Source organism: Polyergus mexicanus, unplaced genomic scaffold (genome assembly GCF_030449975.1).
Source record: "Polyergus mexicanus isolate NDT 795.1 unplaced genomic scaffold, iyPolMexi1.0 SCAF_9, whole genome shotgun sequence".
Classification (NCBI taxonomy): domain Eukaryota; kingdom Metazoa; phylum Arthropoda; class Insecta; order Hymenoptera; family Formicidae; genus Polyergus; species Polyergus mexicanus.
The window spans coordinates 3,430,548-3,448,044 of NW_027223329.1; the positions used below are offsets into that span (position 1 = coordinate 3,430,548).

The following is a 17,497-nucleotide window of genomic DNA, read 5'->3' on the forward strand; positions in this document are numbered from 1 at the left end:
TATATTTCATGCTCACATGAATTATGTAGCTTTATTATTTAATGCTCATAAAAATAGAAATCGAGAATTTATAAAATTTCTTTACAATTCTTACTTTTTATATTTACAATTCGTGGAGGATATAGCTCAATTCAATAAGAAATCTCTTTTAATTGTTTGAAGACTATCGGTATTTTGCTTTGAAAAATTATTTTATTTTTAGGTAAAAATTGTTTTGCATCAATCACATTTATTATCGACCATTTTTATATCTATTTTATGTGTGTATATTTAATTTAATTAAATCACTCACACTTTTTTTACGTGCAATGTTAATTGTAAATATATCTTTCCGCTTTCTTCTCTCTCTCTCTCTCTCTCTCTCTCTCTCTCTCTCTCTCTCTCTCTCTTTACAAATAACTTATCGAAACAAATAAAGGGGTTTCTAGTCTAGCGACTGAGAATGTCTCTGAAGTCTTTGAAATGCATTTCTTTTGCTTAAGTGAGAAATTATTTACAAAAAAAGATGCTGTTCCACGAAAGTCTTTAAGACGATGAAGACGGTGGCTCTAAAATGGAGCAAGATTCGTTAATGCATAAATAATATATGAGATTCATCGGGTGCAGGTATGATTTCTGCTCTCTATAGATATTTTATTTTTTTAAAACGAGAAAAACATTTATTTGAGAATAATCCCTTTTCGAATGGACGCGAGATTCAGCTTTATTTTTGTTTGACTTTTATTTCGTCTCGCTTTGCAATTTTAATAGAATAGAATGATATATAAGTGTTAAGATAAAAGAAAGAAAAATGTTAAAAATAGGAAAAAAAGAATTTTTTTCATTTTTTGATAAGTTTTTTCTTTTACAACTTAAAATACCTTTATATTAAAGTTAGCTGTCAAACATGGTATTCAAAAATAATATTTATTGTTATACGTGCATACACTCTTTTACATTGATAGAAAATAAATAAATTTATTACTCTTATTTGAATGATTATCTACAATTTGCGATTTGCTTCATAATAATTTACGATTGCATATCGCTATCGAGAAATAGTTCAGTCTTCGAGCCGGCAACCATGGCCAGAAGGTGTCAGGTCAGCGTAACTAGATCTCACTTTAGCTGATTTGATGCTGGCTCGTGCAATTGATAGACGAGACAGTGGTGCAGTGCTATAACGACGAGGAGTTATACCGGAGGCTATAACGAAACGCTCGTCAAGCATAAGAGAGAGAAAGAAAGAAAGAAGGGAGGTATGCGTTCCGTCAAGTTCAGACCGAGTTCACTGATTCGATTCGACCGTTGAGAAAATCATAATGAACCTTTCAGGATTCGTTCCACGTGCATATTATTTCCCTTCAGGGAAATTGCGCGTTTTCTTTCTCTTCATGTGAACTTTTATCGGGGGAACTTACAAGAGCGATTATATCTGAAAATCCGTCGTAAAAATATCATAATCATAAAAGAACATTTTTGCGATGATTTCTCTCAATTTTTGACATATCAAGGCTGTCAACGAGCCTTTTCGCGTCGTCTGATAAGAGCGAATGGTGGGTGTGAACATTAATATGATTGACATTTCTCGACGCGATCCAACTGTCATCACAGAATCCTAAAAAAATATTATATATTATTACAAAGGACATTGTAATAAAATAAATTTTGCGTTTTTAAAAATTACTCCAGGATTCTAATATCATTAAATATAAATAATTGTTATTTTAAGCGGATAATTTTCATTTCACGATTGGAAAATTTGGCTTTTTAATATACAGGATGTTCCACCCGCATAACTTTTCAGGATCAACGTTTGAAGGAAAACGACTCGGATAAAAGTTGTAGGGAACAAAGGGGGCTATCTAATAGTGACCTTGGATTTGACATTAAAGGTCATTTTCAAGGTCATTTGAAGGTCAACTTCCGTTTTTTAAATGGAACCCCCTATTTTTCATTACGTATTCTTGTAGCTTATCTCGAGTATTTTTTTATTAAGTACTTTTTAAGTTATTTTATATTTTAATCTGACATATTTTGATATAAAAAATTAAATATCTCGTAAAATATTTAGTTTTCGATAATCTTACCGTAACACTTCTATGTACAGAATAATGAGACAAATCAGTTAGTATAAAAAATAATTGTTTTTAAGAAAATTATTTACAATGTTTCAGGTAAGTCTCGATGATCTTTTTTTTTCTTTTTTTTTTCGCGAGATAGATTGGCATTTCTGCTTTACATGCAGAGGACTTTTTGCCGAGATATCGCTAAGTCAGTCAAGTAATTAGCATAGCAATATTCTAAATCCGATAGAGAGAAAGAAAGAGAGAGAGAGAGAATCGCGCAATCTGCGTGACGTAAACCGTTTCACGTTCCTCGTCATCGTTATTGCTCCGCTTTTATCGTGCCTCGGTTAGGCTTTATTATCGCGACCAGCGGAAATTGCGCCAGGGATAATCGTTATTGCCGTAGAAAATACCGAATAGCCGGGGGTAATTTCTACACATATACATATACATCTCTCTCGCTCGTCCTTGACGGCGTCTCTTAACGTGCGATTTTATGCGAACCTTAATCGAGATTTCTTTCGTCTCGCGATAGACGATTCCGATGTTACGGCCACTTCCGATTTCATTTCGTAATTATTACTGATGCAGCTAATTCGTTCTGCCGTGATTAAATTGTAATCCAAAGCGACGAGCGGCTATGGAACCTCTTAATACTGATACCGTTTGTAGTGTCAGTAACAGAAATTATTTAATTATATTGTAGTAATTATCAAAATGATTATTTTTATAAATGTTTACGCATCTCCTAGTAAACATTATTATCGGTAACTTCGTTATCAATCGAGAAATTTTACGGTAATTCCATAAGCGTTATAAACTTTATAATTTTTTTTTTTTTATCTTATACAACGGAAAACACGAAATATTTTTTTTTTTTTTTTTTCTGGAATATAAAAGTATTTTCAAAGTGAAAGAAAATTGATTTTACTATATGTCATAAATAAATGACATTAAGCGTATATACAGGTCAATTTGAACGCGTATTATTTTCTGAAAATATCTGAAGCGTAGCTTCAAATAAAATTTTCTTGCTCTGTCTCACTACTTTATCTCGAGAGGATTTTTCCGCGTATCGTAACAAGAAACAATTCCAATTGCGAGAAAGGGGCCGTTGATGCGTCGCACGCACATTGATGATGACTCCACGAGAAAACGCGATCGCGGAATTGCAGAGAAACGGCTCGACGCGAAATTAAAACCGGCCGGTTCGCGTGCAGACTCTCGCGTCTTCTCGTACCTTTTTGCAATTGCAATCACGTGGGGCACACACGTTCGCAGCGAGCGTGCGAGAATCGATTTCGCGTTATTTCGATAATCCTGTTTAGCGGCAAAAACCGATCGGCCTTATATAGACCGGTTCCCCTTCCCCCCATCCCCCGCGTATTCGCAAGAAAGGCCGACACCTGCGGCGGCTTTACGGAATACCGTATCGCCTCCCTTTGCGCTTTATTTCCTGGAAGCATAAATCAACGTCACCTTCGCCAAGGATCGCCGCTAAAATCGTATCATCAGAGAGGGACAGGCTTTGAGAGAAAATTCTGTTAAAATAATTAAAATATTTTCTCTTTCTCGCGAGCCAGAATTGACCGGAAAAATCCACTGAATGGAAAAAAAAAATATGGTAAATTCCAGTTTTTACTGTCCCAGGCTCTATCCAATGGAATAAACTGACAAAAGCTATATATAAAATTAATTAATATGTAATAATAAAATATATTTATATGGTATAACTTTATGCAAAAAGATACATTTGCCTTTAATTAATAAATCATATTAATCACTATGGTTTAAGAAAGTATAATCATAATAATAATAAAAAATCTTTTTTAATTCGAATTATTATGTGAAACTTTATACTTTTTTAGGGGAGGAAGATATAAATGTTACTAAATTTCATATTAATTAATTTAGTTTAATAAGATCATACCTGATCTATTACGAACTTTATATATATATATATATATATATTTTGGATAAAACTTAAATTAGAAAATACTTTTTTCAATTTTAACATTTTTAATAGAAAGGATCAGTTTTTGCCGGGTTTTTTAGCCGGGAAAATAGTGATTTTTACCACTAGCATGAATTTTACTCAAAAAATTTGGAATTTTGTCGATCCTGGATACATCTAAGGAAAAAAAAAATATATATATATATACGTAAATGAAAATCTTTTTCAAGCCGACTCGGCTCAAGAATGAGATGACCGATGATACTCGATTTCCGTCGCGAATCCTTCTCCCTCTCGTTCTCGAGATGCGGTCAATCGTCTGTCCGCAAGATTTCCTCCGCCAGCTTTTTCGCACCTGCTTTTTTATCGCACTCTTCCTCCCCTCGTTCGGTCTGTTCGATCCAATTTGCGGACAGACAGTTTTCACGATGACTGCGTGCGATTCGCGGCCGAAATTGTCCCGCGGGGAGGCATCGATTTCTTTATTAAATTATACGGGCTTCAGGTTTCGCCGAGTGGCGAACGATTCACTTTGGCGCCGCCATTATTTCCGCCAGAATCGTGCGATAAATTCGCGTTTGTTACGGCGCGTTTGTATCGGAAGCGGTTAATTTTTTACGGCGGTTAGTCCGCGTGTTTTTGCGAGGATTTTCAAGAGAAATTCAGTTGCGGTGTTAAATGCAAGATTCTCTTGTTAGAAATTCTTTGAAAATCGTAGTACAGTATCCTCCTAAATAAAAATGTGAAAGAGATTTTAGTGCTATATTTATAATTAATTATACAAATTGAACGGTTAAATATCACTTTTAATTTTAAGAATTGATAAGGGATTTTTTATAACACATATAAAGGAGCCCTTATCAAATTTTTATTACTAAAAGATCGCAAAAGCGATATTTTATTAACAAAAATTGGATTATTATTTAATAAAATAATATTTTTTATTCGAAATAAAATATTAAATGATATTAAATGTTTGAAAATATTGAATGATATTAAATTCGAATTAAATGATATTTTTTTTATTTTAAATATCGTATGATATTCATTCGAATTAAATGATATTAAATTTATTCGAATGAAATGATATTTCATATTCGCCAGAGCTATATACGAAAATAAAATATGTTCCTCTCCATCGAATACCGTTGAACGATTTCGAGGGTTATTTCCATGCGTTTGATTAGCGTACGCAATTTTATTAGCAAGTTAAGATATGAACCAATAGACTTCCTCTTTCATTTTTAAGTGATCACATTTCGAAGGCAGAGACATTCTCTTATCGTTCACTTCGCAGGTGGTCGCGATCCGGATGAAGGTTCATAAGATCGCTCGTAGAACTGATTCCGCGGAACATTTATGCCGCGTTCTCCATAATTCACGGTAGTTTTCATCGGTGGATCTTTCCACAGACTATTACCACATATCGCCACGAATTACGACCCGCTGTCTCTATAGAGGATTGTCCAGTCTTCTTATAACGCGTGGCTCATCCGTTAATATTATTTATTCCTTCATTGATACGAATTTACGGTCGATTGGGATCATAAAATTCTTCGGATATGTCTTAAGGATAAAAAAAGAAGCGGATATCGATGCGTTATCCTCGCCGTGGGACGCAGCTTCAAGACAATCTATCCAAGAAGGGATCATTAATTGGTGACAGATAGAATTCTATGGTTTTCGTATCGTAAATATCTATGAAGTCTTATGCAAGAACGTGTCCCCCTGTTCGATTTATGGCTACAATACGCTTCTTCGATATTTATGATAGCATTGTTTCTTTCATATTGGATCCTCGAATTTTTGGACGTTATATTTGTTGTATGTATCAATAATATTTTGTGACCGTAACAGCAGGATGTTGTAAAACATCAACTCCGTAATGCAAGATTTCTTGATTGAAATCGTGAATTTGAAATCAGTTTGTCTTTTTTTGATATTTAATATTAAAAATTTCGCAGACAAAATAGATCCAAGTAAAGTTCACTCTCCTGATCAGCTGATATACATATATCTATATATAAATAAATATAAATCATGTTGTAAAATTCTTTCATCTTCGTAGCAAATATTGCTGCGAAGCTGAATGATAGATACATGTGAACGACAACACTTACAATACTCTGAAGGGACCGGGAAAAAAAATGGATGACGTTTATTATTTCACGCAATGCCGAGGAGGGCACCTGCTATCCCGCGAGCGCCGCATTCTGATTCTTGCGTAATACTAACTCCATCATGGGATCCCGTAATGCTTTATGGGCGCCGTAAAATCGCCTTTAAACCGACGACTTTAATGGTTCACGACTTTTGCCTATGCAGATTTCGTGGTCGATAATCTTGTGCCCCTAGTGCTTCGACCTCTCTGATCGCGAAGTATCCTTTCGGTCGTGGAACAATGAACATCGGTCGTTTCCACTTCGCCGAAGATTGATTTTATCAATATTCTGGCAAAATTAATATGAATAGAGAATAAAGAAAAAAAGCATAATATCTCTAAATATATTAAATTCTCTGTTTACTTTATTTCTATTATTATAGTTATTGAATTTAAAAATACACGCCGTTTTTTAATTTAATTTGAATGAATTCGAATTTAATTTCATTCAATATTCTCAATTATTTAATACCATTTAATATTTTATTTCGAATAAATTTAAATATCATTTTATTCAAATCATAATAATCCAATTTTTGCTAACAAAATATCGCCTTTTACGATCTTTTTTTAGTAATGAAAATTTGATAAGAGGTCTCTTATATATATATTATAAAAGATCCGTTATCAATTTTTGAAACTAAAAACAATATTTAACCGTTTAGTTTTTATAATTAATTATAAATATAGCACAACGTCTCTTTTACATCTTTATTTAGGAGGATACCATACTACGATTTTCAAAGAATTTCTAACGAGAATAGCTTTGTAGAAACCACGAGCGGACAGGGTCAGAATCGACACGTGAATCCCGGTGACATTCCAGCCCTATCTCTTCTGAGTATCCCGAGATAGATAGACCTCCGTAGAAACAGGCAACAGGATTCCGGTCTATTATCTCTCACCTCGGCGCATGTTGTAGGTCATCTGTTTATTATCTTCATAGGGATGCACATTTTATTCTCAAGATGTCTTAATCGAAAATGAATATTTCTTATTCTCTCATAAGGCGCGCTTGGAAAAGCCAAGATATTTCGGAGAAAAAATTAATTAAACTAATTCAGTAGAGTATTAATCAATTATAATGTCGCGGTTTCACGAATTTATATATAATATTTATATTATAATAATAAAAAGTTTATAAAATTTATTGGTCACATTGATCACCAAGGGTGCGACGAGAATAGAGATAAATGTTCTTAAGAGACGCGATTGTACAGTGTGTCCTTTTAATAGGCCACACTTTAATAGTGCACACTGGCAGCAGATTACGTGGCGGTATTAATAATCTTATAAATGCGAGGGGGAGTTGGAGGGGGGTTGAGAAGGAAGGGATTAAGAGGGGAAGAGTGGCGTCCGCAGCTGTTCCCGCGCGCGAGGACGCATTGCATTGATTTAAAGGCCTCTTAAAAAGACACTTAATTGCATCCCCGTTTCAATGGAAGATGCCAACCGGAAGTTCAACGCCAGTATTACCCATTATCCCGCGCACCTGTTCCCCTGTTGTACGCAGGCGCGCATTGTTGGGGTCCTCCTCTCTTCTTCGGCTACCACCAGCCACCATCGCACGCTCTCCATCGCACGCTATCCATCGCACGCTTATCGTGCGTAATTCAAGCTATTGTGGCTCAGGAATTAGCACCTTCAATTACGCTTTCTCGGAGCCATAATTCCGCGACGAACGGCCGATATATAAAAAAAATGTTAAACTTTCATTTTAATTGTATCGGATTCTTGAATTAAATTCTCAATTGTAATTATTTTCTAAAGCTAGTCAATTAACATTTCAAACATTTTCCACAAATGTCATTTTGCCAATGCCCACTTGTCCTTTGTTCCGGCAATTTCGTATCTATTACGATCGTTTCTCCGCCTGTTGTCGAAATCAACTCATTAATTTGCGTGATACACCGGTCAACACACGTCTCGATGACATTAAATTCATTCAGACAAGAGCAAAACACGAGAGACAACGAACGGGTTGGCTCCCCCTCTCTGTCAATTCGCGAGAGAGTACTTTTAACGAGCCACCGTAGCAACATAGGCCACATCATGTATAAAGGGTGTACCTGGTCGATAGCATCTGTACGATGAGCGAATCGACTCGCATTGTTGCTGCGCAGACATTGAAACTGTTATAATCCCCGGCGAGTTCAGTTTCAAAGATCTCGATGAAAATTCGCGAAGAGTAATGACGAGGACCAGGAGTATTGGTGTCATCGTATCTCGGGGTGAGATTGAAAGTCAACGAGATTAATTAAGGACGCTAATGGCTTCTCCACGTTTATCATTTATTTCCACAACTTTCATCTGACGTTTGGTGCAAAGTTTAACATTTAAGGCGCAGGATGATAAATGTGACATTACATTTGGATATGACAGACAAGCAATGGAATCTACTATCATCATGACTATCATCATACTATAATCCAGTATAGATGTTAACATCTTTTTCGAGGAAAAAATTAAAGAAGTATCCCCAAATATGATCATCGTTCTCGAACCATTCGTCCAATAATATTATTAGGATACCTAAATTCATTTTTTCCTCATCCTCTCCTTGTCCTCTTCCGCTCCATCTCTCTCTCATTTCATTTCTCCTATCTTGCGCGCGAATTATTTATCAAAAAGACAAAGTGCAAGGTTTCACATGTGTTACATTCTACAATGTTGCATAGATAGACATAAGATGGCCATTGAGAATCTTCTCGCAGATTACGATAAATTCGCAAAATATATTTTTTAATAAGATATCAGCTGTTGCAAAGGAAAGCAAGCTTTCTCTAATCTTCCCTCTTATCGGATTCTTAAAAACTAACATAGAGCTACCAACATAATAAAATAGCAGAAAAGATTTGGTCCTACAAAAATCGAATAATTCTTATTTTTTTATTCTTCTTTACTAGTTTATGCGATACGTGCTCTGTGTACATCTTCATCTTCGTGCTGAACTGCATTACCCTTCTAGTGGGAGAAATTGACCTTTATGGCGATTTGTAATAATCGCGAGAGAGATGCTGGCGCGATAATATGCGGGAAAGTGAAGTCAAGGATCCCCTTGTCGTCTCCCTTCCGGCGTGCCGGGGAAACCGGTATATAATCGAGCAGTCACCTATGCACCGGTTCCTTCGGACGTGCCGCAATAAGGGAGGTACGTGACCCGCGCAAGAAGAGGAAAGAAAAAAAGGTGATGCCGCCCGGAGCACACACGGGGGTTTGAGACCGAAGGGGTGGAGAGGGGCGAAGGGGGAGAGAGGGGACGCTTTTGTCGGCGTTAAACTCTTATCTCCCGCGCGTCTCCCACATATCTCTCCCTCTTTCTCTCACTTCCCGCTTCATATTTCTGAGAGAGGCTCGATGAATTATAATCCTATTAGGCCCTCTCTGTTTTCTTCTTGCTCATTTGTGGGCGTACGTGGAAAAACTGTCGGAATGGACTCGCGCGAATCATTTCTGCTTTAACGTGTTGCCCGGCACATCTGATGGATCTATGGTAAGACACGATGAAAGTCACAGACCAACATGTACATTTTTAGTGAATTAAGAATTTGTAACTGAAAAGATAAAACTTATCTTAAGTAAATATAAATATTAGTTTACATTTATTTCAGATTGTTTGTTAATATTTTATAATAATCTGAATGCGTAAATGATATAAAAATGATTTATAATAAGAAAGTATAATAAAAATTACGTTCTTAAAAATACTTTTTTTTTTTTTTTAATTCAATTTTTTGCACACATATTAGGTATACGTAAAATTTAAATATCACAATGCACGGCAAATGTAGAAACGAGAGATTTGAATGAAATCAAGGAAGAGATTTTAACGCTAGATATAGATGTGCATATTTGAACGATACATTGCAGAGTTCATTGCCGTTCGACATAAACCGCTAAGGTACTTTCCCCAATTACGTTTAACCCTCGGGATCGCTCGATTAAATAATCTTGGGATAGTTGGCTACGCGGTTGAAAGCACCGATCAAAATATAATTTAAAATTCAGGTCAGCCGCATTTTAGCGCTCTATCGACGTCCTGTCGGTATATGAATAGTATCACGTTTTAATATTACGAACAAGATAGCAACTTGCACGGCTAACTTACTTAGTATCGGCCTAATCAGCTGATTGATGTAGCGAAAGAAAAGCAACGTTTGAGATAAAACGCGAGATTCTTTCATTTCGAGATTTTCTCTTTAAAGTTTATCTCTCTTTTGTATCTTTCTCCCTCTTTTCTTAAATTTTCTGTCAGAGTTTTGCGATCTTACCCAACTATAGGCATTGTTGCTCTTTAAAGTTTCGATAGTAGTTTTTTGAAACATATTTTTAAATGGTTTGCAAAAATAAAATTTTGCATATTTTGTGAATATTTTTTATATACATATTTATGATTAGGATTTCTCAAAACTGCGAATCGATCTACAAATGTCAAAATCTGCAAGAATTTACAGAATTAATATTAATTAAAGAAATCATTATTATATATTATTTATTAAAGTTATTATTAATATTTTAATTGGTGAAATAATTTATCATAATTGATAATTATTATTTTATTATCTCATTAACCTTTATTAATTAAACACTGAGTCAAATCTGATTCTTACTTTTGGCTGAACATCATCGTCCTTGAATGATGAAAATTGTTCGATCACAAACAAATTATTCATTTTAATAGATAAGATCGGACACTCTATCCTCTTCTCGTTGATACAGACTGTCATCGATTCGAGGATCGATAGTTTGCGAGCACGAATTCACCAGCAGTTACCAGAGCTATACTAGAGATTCTAGATTCGCGAAGTACATTCGTGGTAACGAAGCACGATCGCCGAGATTTAACTCGCGCACATATAAACGCGGCATTAATGTTGAACACCGTTTTATCTGCATGACGAATATTCGCGCGATTGCCTGCAAATCCGCGAGTAACAAATATTGCATTTGTCAGAATATTAAAAAACAGGCACAATTTATATATAATTAAATTTCTCATACACTCTCGATTCTCAAAAATTAGTAAAAAATAATTAATTTTTATAAATATCTCTTTATTATAAATTATTATTAATGTTTTAATTAAAGAAATTATTATCAATATCTATAAAAGATTTATTATTAATATATTAATTAAAGAAATTATTATTAATATCTATTAAAATTATTATTAATATTAATTAAAAAAATTATTATTAATATCTATTAAAGTGTTATTATTAATACGATACATTAATTACAGAAATAATTGATCATAATTAATAATTATTTCATTAATTTTAATTAATTAAATACGTCGGATCTCTGATATATCGTACGATCAAATATGAATTCGAGTCGCGAAATAGAACTTTATCCCGATTTGTAATAAGATTTTAGCACTTGCGAAGTATCGCTTCGCAAGATCTCGCGTAAAGTTCGAGAGAAGGAAGGTCTCTGTGAGATGAGCCAGGATAGGAAACGTATGAAGAACCGTCTACTCGAGCAAAACGAAAAGGAAGATGAGAGGTAAAAGATACGGCGGGAAGCTGCACAGGGGAAAGAAGCGGGAGCGGGAGGGGAGAAGGCGAGTTCTGTGAGAGAGGCGAGAGAAGGAAGGAACGTGCTTTTCTGCTCGTGATGTCCCGAGGCTACCGCGGACTCGCTTGAATAGCCCCAATGCTAATACGCCCGTACCGGTCACCAGGGGGAGCTCTCTACCCGACGGAATTATTCGCTGAATTTATTTATTCCCTCGTGACCCCGAGAAAACTAGCCGAGGAAACCCCCTCGAGAAGGAGAGGAAGAGATGGAGAAGCGGTCGAGATGCATCGAACGTATATTTGAAATTGATACCCCAATAGCGTTGGAGGTTGGCATGAATACACGCAGCGATTGCTGGTTACATATACTTAATTCAATATACAAGCGAGTTGGATGCTGATGGTCACCCTGTGTATATGAATCTTTGAAGGGTGGGAAAAATCGGATATTATGTAAACGTCAAAAATATCGTTGTATTTTGAACGAGAGACAAAAAATACTTCAAACTGCGCACGTGGAAGAATATCTGAATATTCAGAGATTTCTTTTTCTATTTAAATCAAAAAGAAAATTTTTAAATGACATTTACATATTCTTCTTTCAATTAAATGATGTACTCTCTTAATTAATTGATGAATATATATTTTAAATTTTGAATTTAGTTTTATCTACTAAAATTATTATTAGCATATCGATTAAAGAAATTATTATTAATATTTATTAAAGTTTCATTATTAATATTAATTAATTAAAGAAATTATTATATATCGATATTAAAATAATTATTAATATATAATATTAAAAAGATTATTATCAATATCTTTTTGTTAATGTCATTATTAATATATTAATTAAAGAAATAATTAATTAGTTATAGAATCGAAAAATAAAAATCTCTAATAAAGCGTATCGGGAAGGAGGGGAAAATAGGAACTTTATTTTTTTTTCTTTTTCTTTTTCTTTTCAAGTATTAAGTTGTAACTCAGAATTAACAAATATTTTACGTTGCTCTGTATCTTTCGATAAAGTGGAACTTTCTTTCTTTCTTCTGGGGAAGGAGGAGGGGGGGGGGCGAAAAGATGCTTGCGTTGCCAGGAGGACGAAGAAGGGCAGGATCCCGAGAAGGAGGGACGAGGAGGAGCCATGCAAATATTTGGGTACCAATTAAAGTTTATACTAAAGGCGCACTGGCTTCGGTGACTCGTTAAAATTATTGGACGTTTGTTGCGAGGGTTTTGTTCGATTCACCCCCCCCCCCACCTCCCTTTTTCTTCTCCTGCCAGCGCGGAATCCGACGGAGTTGCTATCGCGATCTCTCCTCTCTTCCTTTCGAAACCCCGCGGTCGCCAAATCGAGAGACAGAGAGAGAGAGAGAGAGAGAGAGACAGCCGGGAAGTTATCGTTCTCTCGACACCCGATGATCTCTCTCGACGAGGGCTAAATAATAATAATAAAAAAAAAAGAAAAGACAACCGCCGGATCAAGTTGTTGGTTAACGCCATTGATTTCGCGACGCGATCGTCGTGTTTGTTGTCACGCGATGCGCGACGAATTAATTCGGCGCCTCGACGAGTCGCATGCATTCGGTGCGTTCGATTCAGAAATACGTATCGATGAGAGGTAAGAGAAGGGAGCGGAGAAAGGAGGGGAAGATCTCAAAAATCGCGATTGACAAGCCAGATACAGATTACAATGTTCCAATGTGCTCGCTATATGTTTGAGATATTCCATCTCGACATATCTTATGCATAGATATATTTGTGCTCATTAAAACTTTACACACACACACACACACACACACACACACACATACATATGTTAAAACATTGTGTTTATATTGAAATAAAATATAAAAAAAATTTTAGCGAGTTATATTTTGGACGCGGATAAACTTGTTGGTATCATTGACATCCGCGCTCGACGCATGCAACAATCTGGGACGGGGCTTCAGAGATTTTTTTTTTTTTCCGCCGTATACATTGTTGCGATGTCGCGTATCCGCACGCAACGCATCCTCCAGCTGTCACGTGATCGGCCAATATCCTCTTCGCATGCAGTCGATCGGTTCGAGAGTACTACTGTGTAATAAAGGGAAATATGCGCACGAACATGTGTGTGTGTGTGTGTGTGTGTGTGTGTGCGTGCGCGCGCGCGCGCGCAAATGACCAGCTGTCGAATATCCCACGAATCTGTGGGGGAAAGGGAGGACAAAATATCTCTCTCGATTATCCGTTAACGTAACAATGTGCAACGCGTGCATGCTAATTTCCTCGTTTCGTGAACCACATGTGCAATGAAATCGCAAGAAAAAAATATTTTCATACATTAATCTTTCAATAAAGGCATATTCATGAATATTCGCCTTTTTTTTTATTATTATTATTATTATTATTATTATTATTATTATTTACGAAAGAAGTTGGCAATAGGAGGTTTTCAACAGAAGCGCTAGATAATTTTTTTTTTTTTAGATGTAAATAATTTGTAATACATATGTAATTTTCTCAGAGAAAAAATAGCATATATAAATATCTTTATCGCATTTGTATCAAATTTGTAACGCGAATATTTACAACTTAATATTGAGCTAGAAATATTTGTTTTGGAAGTAGGATTTTTTCGTCGGACAATCAAATCAATATAAGGTATCGTAAGAAATAATGAAATTTACTTTATTATCGTCCGATAGACGTGGTTCTCTGCGAACCGTAGAAACGATCGCTCCTGTCGATCGAGAGTCGAAGGTGCTCGTTTCGTAGACGAGCGATTGATCGTGGGCCCCGAGGGTGTCATGATAATTTTGCAAAGACAATGGGGCTCCTTCTTGCATGGTGCCCCCTTCGAAATCGTTGATTATTACACGTTGCCTGAATCGCGGTGATCACGAGTTGAATTTGAATTGGATCCCGAGAGTCCCGCCATAGTTACTCGTTACTTCACTCGCACAGCAATTTGGTTCCCTGTCTCGACATCGTCCCTTCGTAAAGCAACTATATCCCCGTACATTGTATCTGCGAAACAATATTTATCTGCGAAAGATTTTGAAATTGCATAAAAGTCAAGATTAAGAAAGATAAAGATTAAGAAAAATAAGTAAAATAGTTGAAAAATTTGATTTTAATACTTTCTACATATATCGCATGTCCCGAACGCCACAGAAATTTTTGTGTTAATTTAATGTTAAATGGGGATGACACTAAAACTAACAATAAGTTAATATTTCGACACAAAATGGATGCAAATTTTATAGTAATTTAAAATAAATTTTGTATAAAATCAACGTATTTTCAATGATAAAATTAATTTACAAAGATATTATGACGATCTGTAGTAATAAATATATTGCAAAATTTTTTTATGAGAGCGAATGAAAATTGAAGAACGGAATTTCCGATCCGAGTCTGATCGAAATGGCGTCTGCTGATCTCACGATTATCAACGATACTTGAGTGAAGCACAACGTCGTGTGCAACAAGATAGACGAAAGAAAGCTCAAGTTCGACTAACGAGAGAAGGTCATACTTTCACTTAATGAGGAGAAGTATTATCTCCGAGATGAGAAAAAACTAGATTCTCATTATCGCAGCTCTAATTAAGTTTGGTGGCTCGATACTGCCTCATTTCCCACAACCCCCGTCAGTCAATCCTATCTCTTCTTTTTGTTTTTCCGCATTTTTTCGATCTCGGATTCCATCGTTTATGGATTTTACGAACGAAGTAGATACTCCTCTCCCGCGACAAGAAACGAAAGAGCAATTAATCCGCGAGGCATAATTGATACGGTGAACGATCTCAAAGTTATTCGCCAAATTATCTGCCGTCTTTTTTCTCGCGTGAATAATCATACCAGTATTCGCTACCTTCGTAATGATGGCAATCTTTCTTTTGAACAGCCTTAAATCCTCCTTCTTCTCCTCTCTCCCCTTAATATCATGCATATACATCACAACTTTATTTTCTCCATTTTTTTAATGGTATGTTAATGGAAAATAATTCTGCACAGTTGTAAAATTTATCTTCTTGTTAAAAAATATATCGGTTAAAATATTTGTCTTAAATATTTAACACATTTATGTGTTAATTTAACATATTACTGTTGTGTTAATTGAATTTGAATATTAAATTATTTAAACAACTGAAAAAAGTAAAAAATAACACAATATGCACACATTTTTATTTTACACAATATCTTCCGTATTATTAGTGACAGGATTTATCTGTTAAGACTGACAGAAAAAAATGTTGATTTCATTCTATAATAGGAGTGAAAGAGTAACTACAGATGGTCAGTAAATTTTTTCTACGTAAATTTCATCATTAAAAATATATTTATTAAAAATATATATATTGATTTTATAGAAAATTTATTTTCAAATTCCTATGAAGTTTGCATTCATTTTATATTGAAATATTAACATATTTAACGTATCCGTATTATGTTAAATTAACACAAAAATTTGTGAATCGGAACGTTTGTGGTATGTAAAGCTCTCCATATTTTAAAATTAAATATATGGGGAATTTTTATTCTGCATTTGTAATTATTTTATTTTGAATATCGCTGGAATTAATGCGAATAGCTGCGAGAAGCTAATTATGAGACATACTTCAGTCGCGAAAGCTTGATTCTCGTGATGAGACAACTGGTCGGACGCGAATCTTTTTCATTTTCGTCGACGCCAACTCTCGAGTCAACCTCACTCATTGACAACTCTTAGTCGCGCTACCTGAGAATCTTTTATCACGATTATCTATCGCCTTCCTCTCTAACAAGTTGTAAGAGACACCGCCGCGTCGTCGTGAATCTCAGAGAATTCGATCGCCGAGATTAGTCACGACTACCGGAGAGGACCCGAACGAGAGTAAATCAGACCCCTGCCCGTTGATACGTTTAGCCAGATCCAGGATACTCGGGTCCGGTACACCAGGCCTGCCAGGGTATCCTTTACTCTCGGCGACGATGACGATGACGACGGTTGTTCCTCGGATTGCCCCGTAGTGATAAATCACGACGGGTCTCCACCGTCGTCACAATCTCGCGACCATTAATCTCGATAATTGAATCAATATCTGTGATATCTCGTTGCATATCCGGACCGGTCTCGTGGTAATTAATCGGACTTGTCATAAATCATGCCCTCCGGGGGTCACATACGGACTCTCCTCTTCGTGACGCGCATCCCGGGTGCATTTGGCATATAAAAGAAATACTTTATATCTTCCTGCATATAGAGAGGCCTCCGCGAGAGGAGAAGGCAAATCTTGTATCAATATTAATAATATATCGCATGTCCCAAACGGCCCACACAAATTTTCGTGTTAATTTAACATATTATGGATATGTTATATTTAAAATTTTAACCGACATATTTTTTAACAAGAGAACATAAATTTCCCAACTGCAAAGCGTTGCAAGGCGACCTTACGCAAGCCAACGGCTTACGTAGTGTGTCGGTCACTTATCGCGACCCGGAGCGGATCGCGGGCGCACATCAGGGTCCTCGATAATCTCTCCCTCGCCAACGGCGGTGCATCGATTGTCAAGGAAATCATAGTGATTTGTAATAACGCTCACGCGCGCTCCTGCCAAGGTTCACAGTCTTATGCTACAGTCCTGCGTCAGGGATAGCGGTCTCGGGAGGCGCTCTAGGATCAGCTGCCGCGGATCGCAATCATTCGATCATTATCGCAACCCGTGATAATAATGACTCAAGATTCAGCACTTCCTTCCCCTCGTACGATTTGTCTCCCGCCGAGGCGGGATCGCAAACGCAACGGTGTTTGGGGCGTGGTGTCTACCTTGGGCAATAT

General features: G+C 36.0%; 1 protein-coding gene across 1 annotated transcript in view; it reads left to right on the forward strand.

Annotated features, from left to right (window-relative positions):
* The window catches only part of N (neurogenic locus Notch protein), a 99,744-nt gene that overhangs the window by 38,008 nt on the left and 44,239 nt on the right, over window positions 1-17,497 (forward strand). The window lies entirely within an intron of this gene.